At 37.1% G+C, this 13,966-nt stretch overlaps 1 protein-coding gene across 2 annotated transcripts in view; it reads right to left on the reverse strand.

Annotated features, from left to right (window-relative positions):
* Slc25a40 (solute carrier family 25 member 40) overlaps positions 1-13,776 on the reverse strand; it is a 54,984-nt gene extending 41,208 nt beyond the window's left edge. For both annotated transcript variants that reach the window (XM_026399381.2, XM_026399379.2), the window contains exon 1: positions 13,576-13,776. The gene's annotated coding sequence lies outside the window, so the exon portion shown is untranslated. The remainder of the gene's footprint in view (positions 1-13,575) is intronic.
* Positions 13,777-13,966: the final 190 nt, after the last annotated feature.

Below are 13,966 nucleotides of genomic sequence, written 5' to 3' on the forward strand. Positions count from 1 at the left end.
GTAATATGGGCATTTTGACAATTCTGTCTATCCAAGAACACAAGAGATCTTCCACTGAAAATGGTCAAAAGTTTAAATACTCAACAAAGAAACACACATAACTGGTCAATAAGTACCTGAAAAAATATTCAAATCTTCAGTCTTTGAGAAAATGCACATTAAAACTACATAAGGAATATGGTGGAGTAGAGAACTCCATTAATAGTCCTTCCATAGGAACAGTATAACCTAGCAATAACTGTCAAAATCAACTTTACCTCATCTCTTGGAAACTATTAATGTGCTTAGATCAACTGTACCTAAATTTATTTTTTTTAAAGTGAAGTTCCTGTGGCTTTTAATTTATCATGGCCATGTTATTCCTCCTCTGGCTAAGTGGTGGTCTTAAAGAGAGCACTCTGTGTTCCTAGTATGGGTTCCTGATGGCAGTGGAGCAGAGAGAACCTTGTTCACAAAGCATTGTGATTATTTTGACTAGTCTGGTGGCTGTCTAAAGGATAAATGCAAAGGTACAGTGCATTTATTTCATTTAACTCAGAATTTTTCCAGGTTGAGGAGGCAATTGCTCAAGGAATGTTTGTTAAAAACCAGTGTGTCAGCTGTTGCTACTTGGGATGAGGGATAACAGGTTAAAAAAACCAAAAAACAAACAAAAAAAAAAATAGACACACAAAAAGGATGGGAGAAGTAAACAGGGAGTAAGTTGTTTCCAAGAATTAAACTCCCACATCTCTCTAGAAGGCCACATGCATGCTCAGGAAGGAACAAAGGCTCCAAAAGGCTACGGAAGACACTATGCTTTCACTTCTAGTTGACCTCTAAACTCTAGATATGCAGGAAGTGAAGGTTAAGATCGAGTTGTAATTGGTTTGAGTACTGAAATTATATTTCAGTATACACACACACACACACACACACACACAAATCACATACTTAACCTGGTATGCAGAAGGCTTTATTTTTTAATTCTAGACTTCATTGAAAACAAATTTCCATCAAATCACAGAGTGACTACTAAGCTAACCAGAAACTTCAGTGGCTACACATGACAAGGAATATGGACTTTACAAAATTAGTTCAGAAGAGTCACTAACCCAACAACTGCAACAAACAACAGCCCAAGTTACTAACCCAACATGGGCAAGGTGGAGATATTCATTTTCAGAATAGCCACACTGTAATATTAAAAATGTTCAATCTTAAACAATGATATAGCATGAAAATAAACAAGGAAATATGTATGGCCCATACATAGAGAAAATGGAAATAAAAAGAAATGGTCTCTTGGGGTTGGGGTCGTGGCTCAGTGATAGATCGCTTGCCTAACATGTGTGAGGCACTGGGTTTGATCCTTATTCCTCAGCACCACAATAAATAAATAAATAAAGCTAATTTAAAAAAGAAAAAGAAAAAGAATTGGCTTTATGGAAGGCTAGACACTGGATTTAGAAGACAGACTTTTAAAAAACTGTTTGAAATATTGTCAGAATTGGGCTGTGGTTGTAGTTCAGTGATAGAACACTTGCCTAGCATGTGTGAGGCACTGGGTTCGATTTTCATCGCTGCATATAAATAAATAAATAAATAAATGATCTATCAACAATTGAAAAAAATATATTAAAAAAAGAAATATTGTCAGAGTTAAAGAAAACCATGGACAAAGAACTAAAGAAAATCATTAAAACAATACTTCATAAAAAAGAATATTAATGAAGAAATGGAAATTATTTTTAAAGACAACTCAAACTGAACTCCTAAGTTGAAAAGCACACAACTGAATTTAAAATCTACTAGGGGATTGCTATGATTTGAATAAATATTCCCAAAGGCCCATATGTATGTTAAAAGCTTGGTCCCTATTCCATGGTGCTATTAAGAGGAGGCAAAGGTAGGGCCTAGATGGAGGTCTTCTGGTCACTGGGGCATGCCTTTGAAGGGGAGAGAGGGACTCCAGTAGTTTTCTCTTCTCTTTTGCATCGTGGCCATGAGGTGAATGGTTTTGCCATGTGCTGCTGCCATGCTGTACTGCCTTGCCACAGGCAAAAAAATAACAGGCTGAACTATCATGGATTGAAACCTACAAAACTATGAACCAAAATAAACCTTTTCAGCTTATAAACTGATTATCTCAGGTGTTCATTAACAGTAATGGAAAGCTGACTAAAACAATATATTAGTACCAAGAAAGGGGTCATCGTTGTAACTACACCTGATGATGTGGAAAAGTTTTTCAAATTGATAAAGTAGAGGAAATTATAAAGGTTTGCAAAAGCAAGCAAGAAAAAGCCTAGAGTGCTATACATAAACATTAATGGGCAATTCTGTTGAGGGTTCAGAAAGCCAGTATACTGATAGAAATATGAATGGTAAAGACTGTGCTGATGTTGTTTCAGATGGAAATGAGGATTCTCTTGGAAACTAGACTACAGACAAGAATCCATCCATTACAGGTATATCAGTACAAATTTATTTCAAAGACTTTCTTTCTTTGAGAGCCCCAGGGTACCTTGCTCAGCCAGGAACAACTAAGATGGCAAGATACTCAGAAATCACTGCAGCCATGCTTCAAGCAGACCCAATTGCAGGTCATACTGGTGGCAGATTTTGGACATTTGTGCATGTGATGCTAGTTTTCAGGCACTGCAGAATTCAAGAGTTGTAGGATCCATTCTTGAAGGCTTCCAAAAAGATATCAAAGGAAATCCTGGGAGGTCAGGCAAAATGTTGTTGGGCTGGAGTCCCTGCAAGCACTCCCTCACAGGGCAATGTGTAGAGTCGTAAATTCAGCCAAAGCTACAACTGATACTCTGAAAGAGATGCTCGGAATGTGGAAAGTTTGTCAAGGTGAGATATAAGAAATAAAAGGAAAAAAAGAATTTAAAAAAAGGAAGGAAAAGGAGACTATAACTTTAATCTTAAAGCCTTGTGCTAAAGTTCCTCACATTTTTTCTCAGACCTTTTCAAGTTCCTCATAACTTATTCCCAAAACCAGTTTTTCCCTCAGGACTATCATTTCTAAATTCTTGGTAAATCTGTAAATCTTAAAGTAACTTTAATCTCTTGTGAAAATTGTCCCCATTTAATAGGTATTTTTAAAATAAACTAAAAAAGAAAGTATGCCTATAATCCCAGTGGCTGGGGAGGCTGAGGCAGAAGGATCATGAATTCAAAGCCAGCCTCAGCAACTTACTGAGGCCCTAAGCAACACAGAAAGACCCTGTCTCTAAGTAAAATATAAAAAGGGCTGGGGATGTGACTCAGTCTCAGTGGTTAAGTGCACCTAGGTTCAATCCCCAGTACAAAAAAAAAAAAAAAAAAGGGAGACAAAATATTTCAAGAACCCTATAAATAGTTATATTCCAAAATTATCTATTGATATGACAAAGGAGACAACATCAACCTAAAGGTTCTGAGAAAAGACAGACCATAAAGAATCTTGTGATCACCAGACTAATGCCATCCCACATACTTTCCCCGGCCCACCCTTCACAAAGTTTCCTTTAAAAGAAGGGGAGAAGGACTGTGGTTATAGCTCAGTGGTAGAGCACTTGCCTAGCACTGGGTCCTATCCTCAGCACCACAGAAAAATAAATAAATAGAGATACTGTGTCCATAAAAAAAAAAAGGTGAGACCCTAAAAATGCATCTTGCTCTTGAGAACACCTGTGTTCTCTCTCTCTTTGAATGTTCTGCTTTCACTAAATAAACCTCTGTGCTTTACTAACTTACATGTGTTGAAATTCTTTTCTGCTGTGAACATCAAGGACCCAGTTATCCTGAGTTGAGGTCCCCCTCTCCAGGGCCTTCTCGGACCCCATCAGGTGAAAAAGGGAAGTTGCTGGAAGCCTGAAGAGTCAGCCTAAGAGAGTGGCTATGTGGACTGCAACCAGCAAAACCATAGGGATGGGGCTGTCCAGCATTCTACCACAAGGTGCCCTGGATGCCAGTCATGGAGACTTGAAAATTTGGCATCTGGTCTCCTATGTTTCTGCAATGCTTTGATCTCATCCCTCATTATTTACATATTCCTTCCTTGTAGAATAAGAATGCTTACCCTATGTCATATGTACATTGGAAGTACACAGTTTTTAAATTTTTTACAAGGGCTCACAGCTGAGTTTTCCTTAAATCTAAGAAGAGACTTTGGGCCTGGACTTTTGAGCAATCCTGGGAACAGTTAAGACTTTGGGGACTCCTGGAAATGAACTAAAATCATTTTGCATTATGAGATACACAGACACTTTTGGGGGCCAGTGGCAGTTGCTATTTCTTAGATGATTCTCTTCCAAAGGCTCATTTGGTAAAGCTTGGTTCCCCTCCTGTAGTGCTGTAGGGAGGAGTGGAACATTCAATGGGTGGGCTATTGTAGGAGGCCTTCCAGTCGATGAAGGTTGCCCTTCAAGGGGATATTAGGATCCTAACTTCTCCTCTCTTTTGCATCCTGACCATGAGGATGAGTGGTTTTGAATGTGCTGCTGCTGTGATGTGTTGTCTTGCCACAAGGCCAAAAGCTGCAGGGCCAACAAATCATGGACTGTTACCACCAAAACTTTGAACCAAAATAAACACTTTCTCTCTAAAATTATTTCAAGTATTTGTTACCCAAGAAAACTAACACAAAGTTCAACAGCATATATTTTGACAAGGAAAAAATAATCAGTATATTTGAAGATGGCTCAATTGAGATTACCCATCAATTGGGAATAGAAAAAAGAATGCAGAAAAATGAACATAGCCTAAGAGAATTGGTGACATTTTTCAGTATACCAACATATACATGATAGGAGTCCCAGAAAGAGAAGACAGAAGGTGGCAGAATGAAGGCCAAAATCATCCCAAATTTAAAAAATAATAATAATTGTTGATGGATCTTTATTTATTTATTTTTATGTGGTGCTGAGTATCAAACCCAGTGCCTCACACTTGCTAGGCAAGTGCTCTACCACTGTGCTACAATCCCAGCCCCCAAATTTGATGAAAGAAATGAATCTGTATATCCAAGAAGCTCAACAAATCCCTAGGATAAACTCAGAGATCCATACAAAGACACACTATACTCTATACATAATCTCCAAAAGACAAACACATAAATGTGTTTCTTGTTTGTAAATCCTTTTTGTTCTCTCTGATTTAAAAAACAACTGCATGAATCAATAAATCTGTACTGTTGGGCATATAATATATAAAGATGTAGTCTGAATGACAATAGTATAAAGTGTGGAAAGGCAATGGAGCTATATTAGACCAAATTTTTGTAATTATTAAAATCCATTGGCATGAATGTGAAGTAGATTGCTATAAATGAATATGAAAGCTGCAACCCTTTCTGTCCAGGAAACCACTTAAAAAACATACACACACACAAAAAAAAGTCAAAGAGCTGGGCGTGGTGGCGCACACCTGTAATCCCAGTGGCTGGTGAGGCTGGAGCAGGAGGATCATGAGTTCAAGCCAGCCTCAGCAACTGTGAGGCACTAAGAAACTCAGTAAGACCCTGTCTCTAAATAAAAATACGAAAGTGGGCTTGGGATATAACTCAGTGGTCAAGTGCCTCTGAATTCAATCCCACTACCAAAAAAAAAAAGGTCAAAGAAACAATAAGGTAATGAGTTAAAATGGTATAAGAGGCTGTGCTGTGGCACATGCCTGTAATTCCAGCAGCTCGGGAAGCTAAGACAGGAGTTCAAAGCCAGCCTCACCAACAATGAACTGCTAATTAAGACCCTGTCTCTGATAAAATACAAAAAAAAAAAAAAAAAAAACTGGGCTGGGTATGTGGCTCAGTGGTTAAGTGCCCCTGAGTTCAATCCCTGGTACCACCCCCAACAACAAAAAAAAGTGAATATCTTTTTAAACCAAGAGGAGACAGTAATGAAAGAAGAATGGAGTTACATACACAGAAAAAATACATGCATATTTAAAAGATATGCTGGAAAAGTAGCAAAATAGCAATGTAAACCCTACTTTATTAAAGGTAAATTAATTAAATAGTACAATTAAAAAGCAGGAATTGGGAAAATAAATAAACTATACCCTGTCTACCAGAGATACATTTTAGATTCAAAGACAAATAGGTTGAAAGTGAAAGAATGGAACACTAATAATGAGTAAATGTAAAAATCGGTATTATATTATTTTGGTTAGTAATCTCTTTATTGCCCCACATGATCTAAAAGACAATTATGTAAATTAATAGTTATAAATAATGTAGATTGCTATCATTTGCAACAACATATATCATTTGTAAAAATAGGAACATAAACCCAGCACAGTGGCACACACCTGTAATCCCAGCAGTTCGGGAGGCTGAGACAGGAGGATTGTGAGTTTAAAGCCAGCCTCAGCAATAGTGAGGCACTAAGCAACTCAGTGAGACCCTGTCTCTAAATAAAATCCAAAATGGGGCTGAGGATGTGGTTCAGTGGCCAAGTGCACCTGAGTTCAATCCCCAGTACTGAGGGGTTGGGGGACATAAATAGGGTGGGGAATGGGGCTATATAGGAGCAAAATTTTTATATTCTATTAAGCCAAACTGGTATTATTCTAAGCTAAATTTTTATAAATTATATGCTAACTGCAATCTCCAGAACCACTAAGAAAATACCTAATATACATACAAATAAAAGAAATAAGGGATCAAAATGGTACACTAGGAACATCTAACATTAAAAAGAAAAAAGGGCCAGTAATGGAGGAACTGATGAATAAAAAAGGTATAACATATAAAAAATAAAAATCAAAGTAGTGAAGTAAGTTATTGTTAAAATGCTATTGGCACAAATCTGAAAGAGTGCTATAAATTAATATGAAAATTACAACTCTCCTGACTAGCAACCTTATGAGTAATTTCATTAAATACAAATGATCAGGTCTCCATTTAAGTGGTACATACTAAAAGAATTATTTTTTTTTAAGATAGATAGATAGATAGAGAGAGAGAGAGAGAGAGAGAGAGAGAATTTTTTAATATTTATTTTTCAGTTTTTGGTGAACACAACATCTTTATTTATTTTTATGTGGTGCTGAGGATCGAACCCAGTCTCCCCCCCCCCCCCCCCCCCGCCCCCGCATGCCAGACGAGCAATTACCTCTTGAGCCACATCCCCAGCCCCAGGAAGAATGATTTTTAAAGTATCCAACTGTGTGTGCCATGTGCAAGAATCTTACTTTAGAGCAAAAGAAACAAACAGGCTAGAAGTGAAAATGGAAAGATATTCTATGAAAAGAATAATAATAATAAAGAAAACAATAATCAAAATAGAGTAACAGTACTAATATCAGACAAAATAGACTTTAAAACAAAAATTGCCACAAAAACTAAGTAGAATGTTTTACAATGTTTCAAATCATGAATAAGATACAAAAATAAAATGTTTCTATTTTTACAAATGATATATGTTGTTGCAAATTACAGCAATCAACCTTATTTATAACTATTAATTTACATAATTGTCTTTTAGATCATGTGGGGCAATAAAGAGATTACTAACCAAAAATAACGTAAATGAACATAAATAAGTATAGATTTTAAATAAAGCCCCAAATTATGTGAAGCACAACTGATAGAAGTAGAAATACAGTTGGAACTGAAAACAAATGGCTGGAAACTTCAAACACCTCATTTCAATGTGAAAAGAATATAAATTCCCCCAAGTGAACATGGAATAATCTCCAGAAGAAATGAAGTGAAAGGCCACAAAATAAGTCTCAATAAATTGTAAGACTATAATACAAACTATCTTTTCTGACCACAAAAGAAAATGTGAAATAAACAACAAAAGGAAATTTGGAAAATTCATAAATATAAGGAATTAAACAATAAACATGTAAGCAACCAATAGGTCAAAGATAAAATTTCAATGGAAATGTAAAAATACCTCATGATGAATGAAAATACTACATACCAAAAACTTTAATGATATAGCGAAGCAGTGCTCAGAGGGAAACTTAGACCTGTAAAAGCCTATAATAAAATGCAAGAGATCTGAAATTAGTAAACTGAACTTCCCCCTATAGAACTAGTAAAAGAACAAACCAAAATCAATATAGATTAGAATGATGATTAAAAAAAGAAAATTTTAAAAAAATAGATGAAATTCATGAAAATAAAAGTTGTTATGGAAAAAGACTGACAAAATTGGCAAACTTTTGGCTAGATTAGCAGGAAGAGAAATAAGACCTGAGTTACTAAAATCAGAAACAATAGCAGGGTCATTACTATCAGTCTTACTAGAACTGACTCCAGAAGAAACTGAAAAGTCCAAGAGCTGGGCATGGTAGCATATGCCTGTGATCCCAGTGGCTCAAAAGACTAAGGCAGGAGGATTGCAAGTTCAAAGCCAGCCTCAGCAACGCAGTGAGGCCCTGTCTCAAAATAAAAAATAACAAAAAGGGCTGGGGATGAGGCTTAGTGGTTAAGCACCTCTGAGTTCAATCCCCAGTATGAAAAAAAGAAAAGAAATAGAAAATCCAAATAGACTTAGAAGTAAAGAGATTCAATCATTAATCAAAATCTACCTAACTGAGTAAAAGGCCCAGGACTAGATGACTTCATAGATGAATATAATTAACATTAAAAAAGAATAACACCAATATCTCTTAAACTCTTCCAATAAAGGAGGAAACACAAATCCATTCTATGAAGCCAGTTTATTAGCCTGATACCAAAGCCAGATGTCATCACAAGAAAAATAGAGACCAAAACTGAATGTATCTCAGTGGTATCGCACTTGCCTTGCATGCATGAGGTCCCAGATTTGATTACTAGCACCACAAAAGAAAAAAAGTAAAAATTAGAGACCTAATCCCTTATGAAAACACAACAGTCTAACATAAACTTGTGTTGAGAGCATTATTCATAATACTCAAAAGCAGAACCACCAAATGTTCAACTGATGAGTAGATAAACAAAATGTTATATGAGAGAATTTTACTCAGCCATATAAAAGGACTGATACATGCTACAACATGGATTAAACTTGAAAGTACTTGCTAAACAAAAGAAACCAAACATAAAAACCCTACATATAGGGGCTGGTGTTGTAGCTCAGTGGAAGAGTGCCTGCCCAGCATGTGTGAGGCACTGGGTTTGATTCTCAGCAGTACCACATTAAAATAAATAAAGTAAAAGTATCCTGTCCATCTACAACAACAAAATTTTAAAAACTCACATACTGTATGATTCTTCTTAAAATGAAATGCCCAGTACTGGTAAATCCTTAGATAGAAAGTAGAAGAGTAGTTGGTAGGAGTTAAAGAGAAGAGGTATAGAATGAGTACTTAAATGGATATGAGGTTCCTTTCTGTTTTGTTGAAGATGTTCTGGAATTAGATAGTGGTGATGGTTGCACAATATTGTTAGTATATTGGAAGCCACTGAATTGTACACTTCAAAATTGCTAAAATGCTAAATTTTGTTTTATGAATTTAACCTCAATTAAAAAAAAAATCTATGAGATACCAGTTCAAACCTTGTGTGTGATAAAGATGTGCAATAGGTAGGACTCTCATACACTGCTGCTGGAGGAAGAGTTAAAAATTCAGTAGTTTCTCATACTATGAAATAATCAGTTATTATCCGATCTAGCAATCCAAGAGAAATAAAAGTGTGTCCCACACCCCGCAAAAAAAAAGAACACTTGTATACAATGTTCATAGCAGGATTATTCACAGCAGGATTATTCCTAACAGCCCCAAATAGAGACTAAATATGCATCAATAGGTAAATAGATAATCAAACTCCTACTTACACACAATGAAACACTAGTCAGCAATAAAAAAGAAGAAACTGAGACATATAACATCAATGAATTACAAAAATAATTAAATACTATATAATGAAAAATAATTAACCTAAAGAATACAAATTCTATCATTCATAATAAAGCTGAAACAATTGTTTCAGGCACAATTGTTCTATAATAATAGAAATCAGAAGAGTGCTTATTTCTGGTTGAAAAGGGGAGACTGGAAAGAGGAATGAAGTATTCTCAGATGAACAAATATTCTACATTTTGAGGAACTGCCAAACTATTTTCCATATGGCTGCACCACTTTCCCACTGGAGTGATAATAGATAATAGATACTTGTTAGAATTTATCAATATGTATGCTTAAAATGAGTGCACTTTCTACATGCTGATTAATATCACTGGAAAAATTTTAATTTTATATGAACATCTATGGGTCTTATATTAGTTTATGGGTTTGCACCCATATCACTGACGTTGCACACTATTGCTCAAAAAATACAGAAGGAATGCAGGAAGTAGGGTAGGTAAACTGTTTTATGGTCATGGTCAAATGTGTTTAGTGCTTTCCTAAAGGAATTTATAACAGTTCAGGATGTAAGATACAGTCTTTGAAATAGTTAATTATCTATAACAGCTGTTACAGCAGCCTCTAAATTTTTGTCTCAGGAAAATCTACTTCTAAATTCTGAATCCTCTTATCTTGCTTATTCCCCATTTTTGTTCCTTCACTTAGGTTATATTTAAGTATTTGATAAGGTCAAATTTACCGTTTCCCAGTCCACCTTCACCTAAAACAGAATTCAGTACTATGACCACTAACCAATTTTATCCTTTTATATGCTTAGTCCACAAAACTAAGAACTTAATCTTGAAGAATTTATGTCCTCCATTTACCAGTGTAGTGAGACTATAAAATATTTTTTAAAATAATAAAAATGGGAACAGAAAACATTTCAGAAGTAACACCAATAATTGGCAAATGAATCAAACAGGAATGACTATTGATGGCCCCAAATGAACAGGATATAAAGGTTGACACTAAGCTAGGTTTGCTATAGATAGGAAAGAGAATAACTACTACCCACGAGAAGAGACTTAACAAAAGAAAAGAGGACAGTGATACATATTGCAGAACTAATTTGTCTAAGTCTCTACAATGTAAAGTTTATATTTGGATATGTGTGACATAATATGAGAAAGCAGATTAGTTCTCATTTGATAATCACAAAAAGTTATAGACTGACCTTCATTTACATGTGAGGAAATTCTAAAGTAGGTTAATATTTGTCCAAGGTCATGAAACTACTTAAAGTACTGAAAGAAATTCATTTCTCTTGATTCATAGCCAAATGTTCATTTAATTAGATGATTCTGTTTAATATTCTTTAATTTTTCCTCAATAGAACTCTTTAACCAGCCAGGTGTGGTGGTACATGCCTGTAATCCCAGCTACTTTGGAGACTATCACAGAAGACTGATATCAAATTTGAGGTCAGCCTGCGCAATTTAGGGAAACCCTATTTCAAAATGTTAAAAAGGGCTTGGTGTGTAGAGCAGTTGCCTAGCATGTGCAAGGCCCTGGGCTTAATCCCCAACCCCTTCTATCCCCCACCACACATAAAAGAACTCTTTAAGCAAGCTTCTCACCACAAATAAACCTGCCCCATTCCTCTCTTCTTGAATGTAAACCCTTCATCTGAAGGGTTCTTTTTCTAGCCCATTTTGAAGTTCTACTTTAACACAAACCTCATGCTTTTAGCAACAGACTTGATTATTGAGATGATGGGTAAGGAAATTTCTATCTTCACTGATTATAGGTATATGACTAAATCCTTCCTGTGGCTACTAAAAGATTTGGGTTCCAATAATAACATTTTTAAGAACCTTGGATGATATATTGGAAAACTATCCAATAAGGCAGATTTTCTGCTTATTCAGGGCTTAGAATTATCATTGTGATGCAGTTATGGGACCAGTAATGAGTGACTCTACAGCACAGGCTGCAACTTTTACTGTCCTGCTTCACTTAATAAGAAACATGACTTGTCTTTCATTAGAAAGAACATAAATGAACTGTCATTATTAATTTTCTTTAGTAGAAACACACTTAAAACTTTCCCATATCTTTTAAACTTTCCAAAGACCCAAACTTCTTTTCTTATCACCACATTTTCCCACACTGACAAATTTCTTGACAGTATAATCAAACTGTCTCAACTTCAAATTTATCATTTTTATCTAGTATTTGCCTTTACCACATGCTCATATTCTCATTAAATAAACCAGTGATATTTCCCATACTAAAATCAAAGGCCTATTTTTCAAGTGTTAGCCTTTTTGAATTTGAGGGTGGAAGAGTTGGTGCAAAGTTCACCAGAATGACTGAGCTTTTACTGTATGCAAGGCACTGTAGTGATTAAACTTTCAAAAATGTTGCACTTAATCCTCCCAACAGCTCTCACAAGTATTACCTCATTTTCACTGATTAAATTTGAGGCTTAAAATTATCCATATCCAAATAGCTTAGCGAAACCCAAACAATCTCAATGTTTGTCAATGTTTGACTTAAGTTTTGTTCCCAGTTCTCTTCCCAACTCTGAGGCCTTTTCCCCCTTTTTATCATCCTCTGCACATCATTACTTGCTTTATTTATGTGCCCTATTGGGCAATTTCATTTCCTTCTATGGCTTTAACTGTATTCTCTGTTAGTGTTCCTGGAACTTTTAAATCTTTCTTACAGACAAAATCTTTTTTTTTTTTTTTTTTAAGCACTGCTTTTTTTTTTTGAATTTTTAATATTTATTTTTTAGTTCTCGGCGGACACAACATCTTTGTTGGTATGTGGTGCTGAGGATCGAACCCGGGCCGCACACATGCCAGGCGAGCGCGCTACCGCTGAGCCACATCCCCAGCCCCAGACAAAATCTTGATGCTCTTTTTGTACTTGGTTTTGAAAATACATGATCTTTTTCTCAGAAATTATAATAAATATCCCCAACAAACTTTAATAAAGTTGCACCATTGTAGCTCCAGGTTCTTCAACCTAAACCTTTCCAAAACAAAATTCACATTTCTTCTTAGCAAACTTATCCATCTCGGTGTTCACCATTTTGGTTAACAGTGTCACAATCCATCTTTGTCTGTGTTTCAATAAAACCTTTTTGCAAAACGGTTATATTGACATTCTCTTCCTTCCCTGAGCTGAGATCAAAAATCAGTCACTATACAATTCCTACTATGGCCAGAACTAAAGGAATGCAAAACAAGACAAAATACAATCCTGTTCTTTAAGCAGTTAACCAGAAGAAACATACCAAAAATTTTTTTTTGGTATTTTCCCATTTATAAAACATTTCACAAACATTTAAATTTAATCTTTACGATATTCACATCACCATCCCCATTTTACAGATTAAAAAACTGAGACTTCATTTTCCACTCTTTTTTATTGTTCAAATAAACTTACACAAAAAAAGGAAATTGCTCTGTACTGAACAAAAGTCAACAGAGCACCGCACACAGCCAAACACCAAAGTGCACCGATCGTCCTGAACGCGTTCTGGGACTGTCCACTTTGTGAGGGCGACCGACCTGGCCCCCGGCGCCCTCCGGCAGCCCTCGCCCCAGGAAGTCCCTGTGAGGCCAGCCTGCACCCGGCGGGGTCTGCGGGAAAACCTCGCTCTGCGGCTCGGAGTGCGCCTAGCGAGGGCTGTCACCGCTCAACTCGGCCAGCCCTGGCCAGCTCTGAGGCTGAGTGCAGGCTGGGCCGCAGTCACCGCGCCACCAGCCTGGCGGATCGCCGACCTGCGGAAAAGGAGCGTACCTGGTGGAGAGGCGGCTAGAGGGTCAGCGGGCCCAGCAGACCTAGAAGGCGAGAAGGAGCCTGGCGGCAGCCTGGCCGACCTCGGCCGCTGCCAACTGCATCCACTACTCTCGGTCAACACCGAGCCACATGGATTCCTCAGATTATGCCGGACCCAGAAACCAAAGGCGGAGAGAGCCGGGGTTTGAAGCAAAAAGGGCATCGCGGTGGGGGCGGGGCGAAGGCGGAGACACGATCTGGGGGCGGGGCGCAAAGGGGCGGGGCTACGTCACCAGGAGGCCGGCGCGAGGGAGCCAGGCGCTCGTCGGGAGGGAGAGGGACACCAGGAGGCGGGCACAAGAGGGCTGGGTGCGCATCACGAAGTGGCGGCCACTAGGGGGCGGCCACGAGG

This window comes from Urocitellus parryii, chromosome 3 (assembly GCF_045843805.1).
Source record: "Urocitellus parryii isolate mUroPar1 chromosome 3, mUroPar1.hap1, whole genome shotgun sequence".
Lineage (NCBI taxonomy): Eukaryota > Metazoa > Chordata > Mammalia > Rodentia > Sciuridae > Urocitellus > Urocitellus parryii.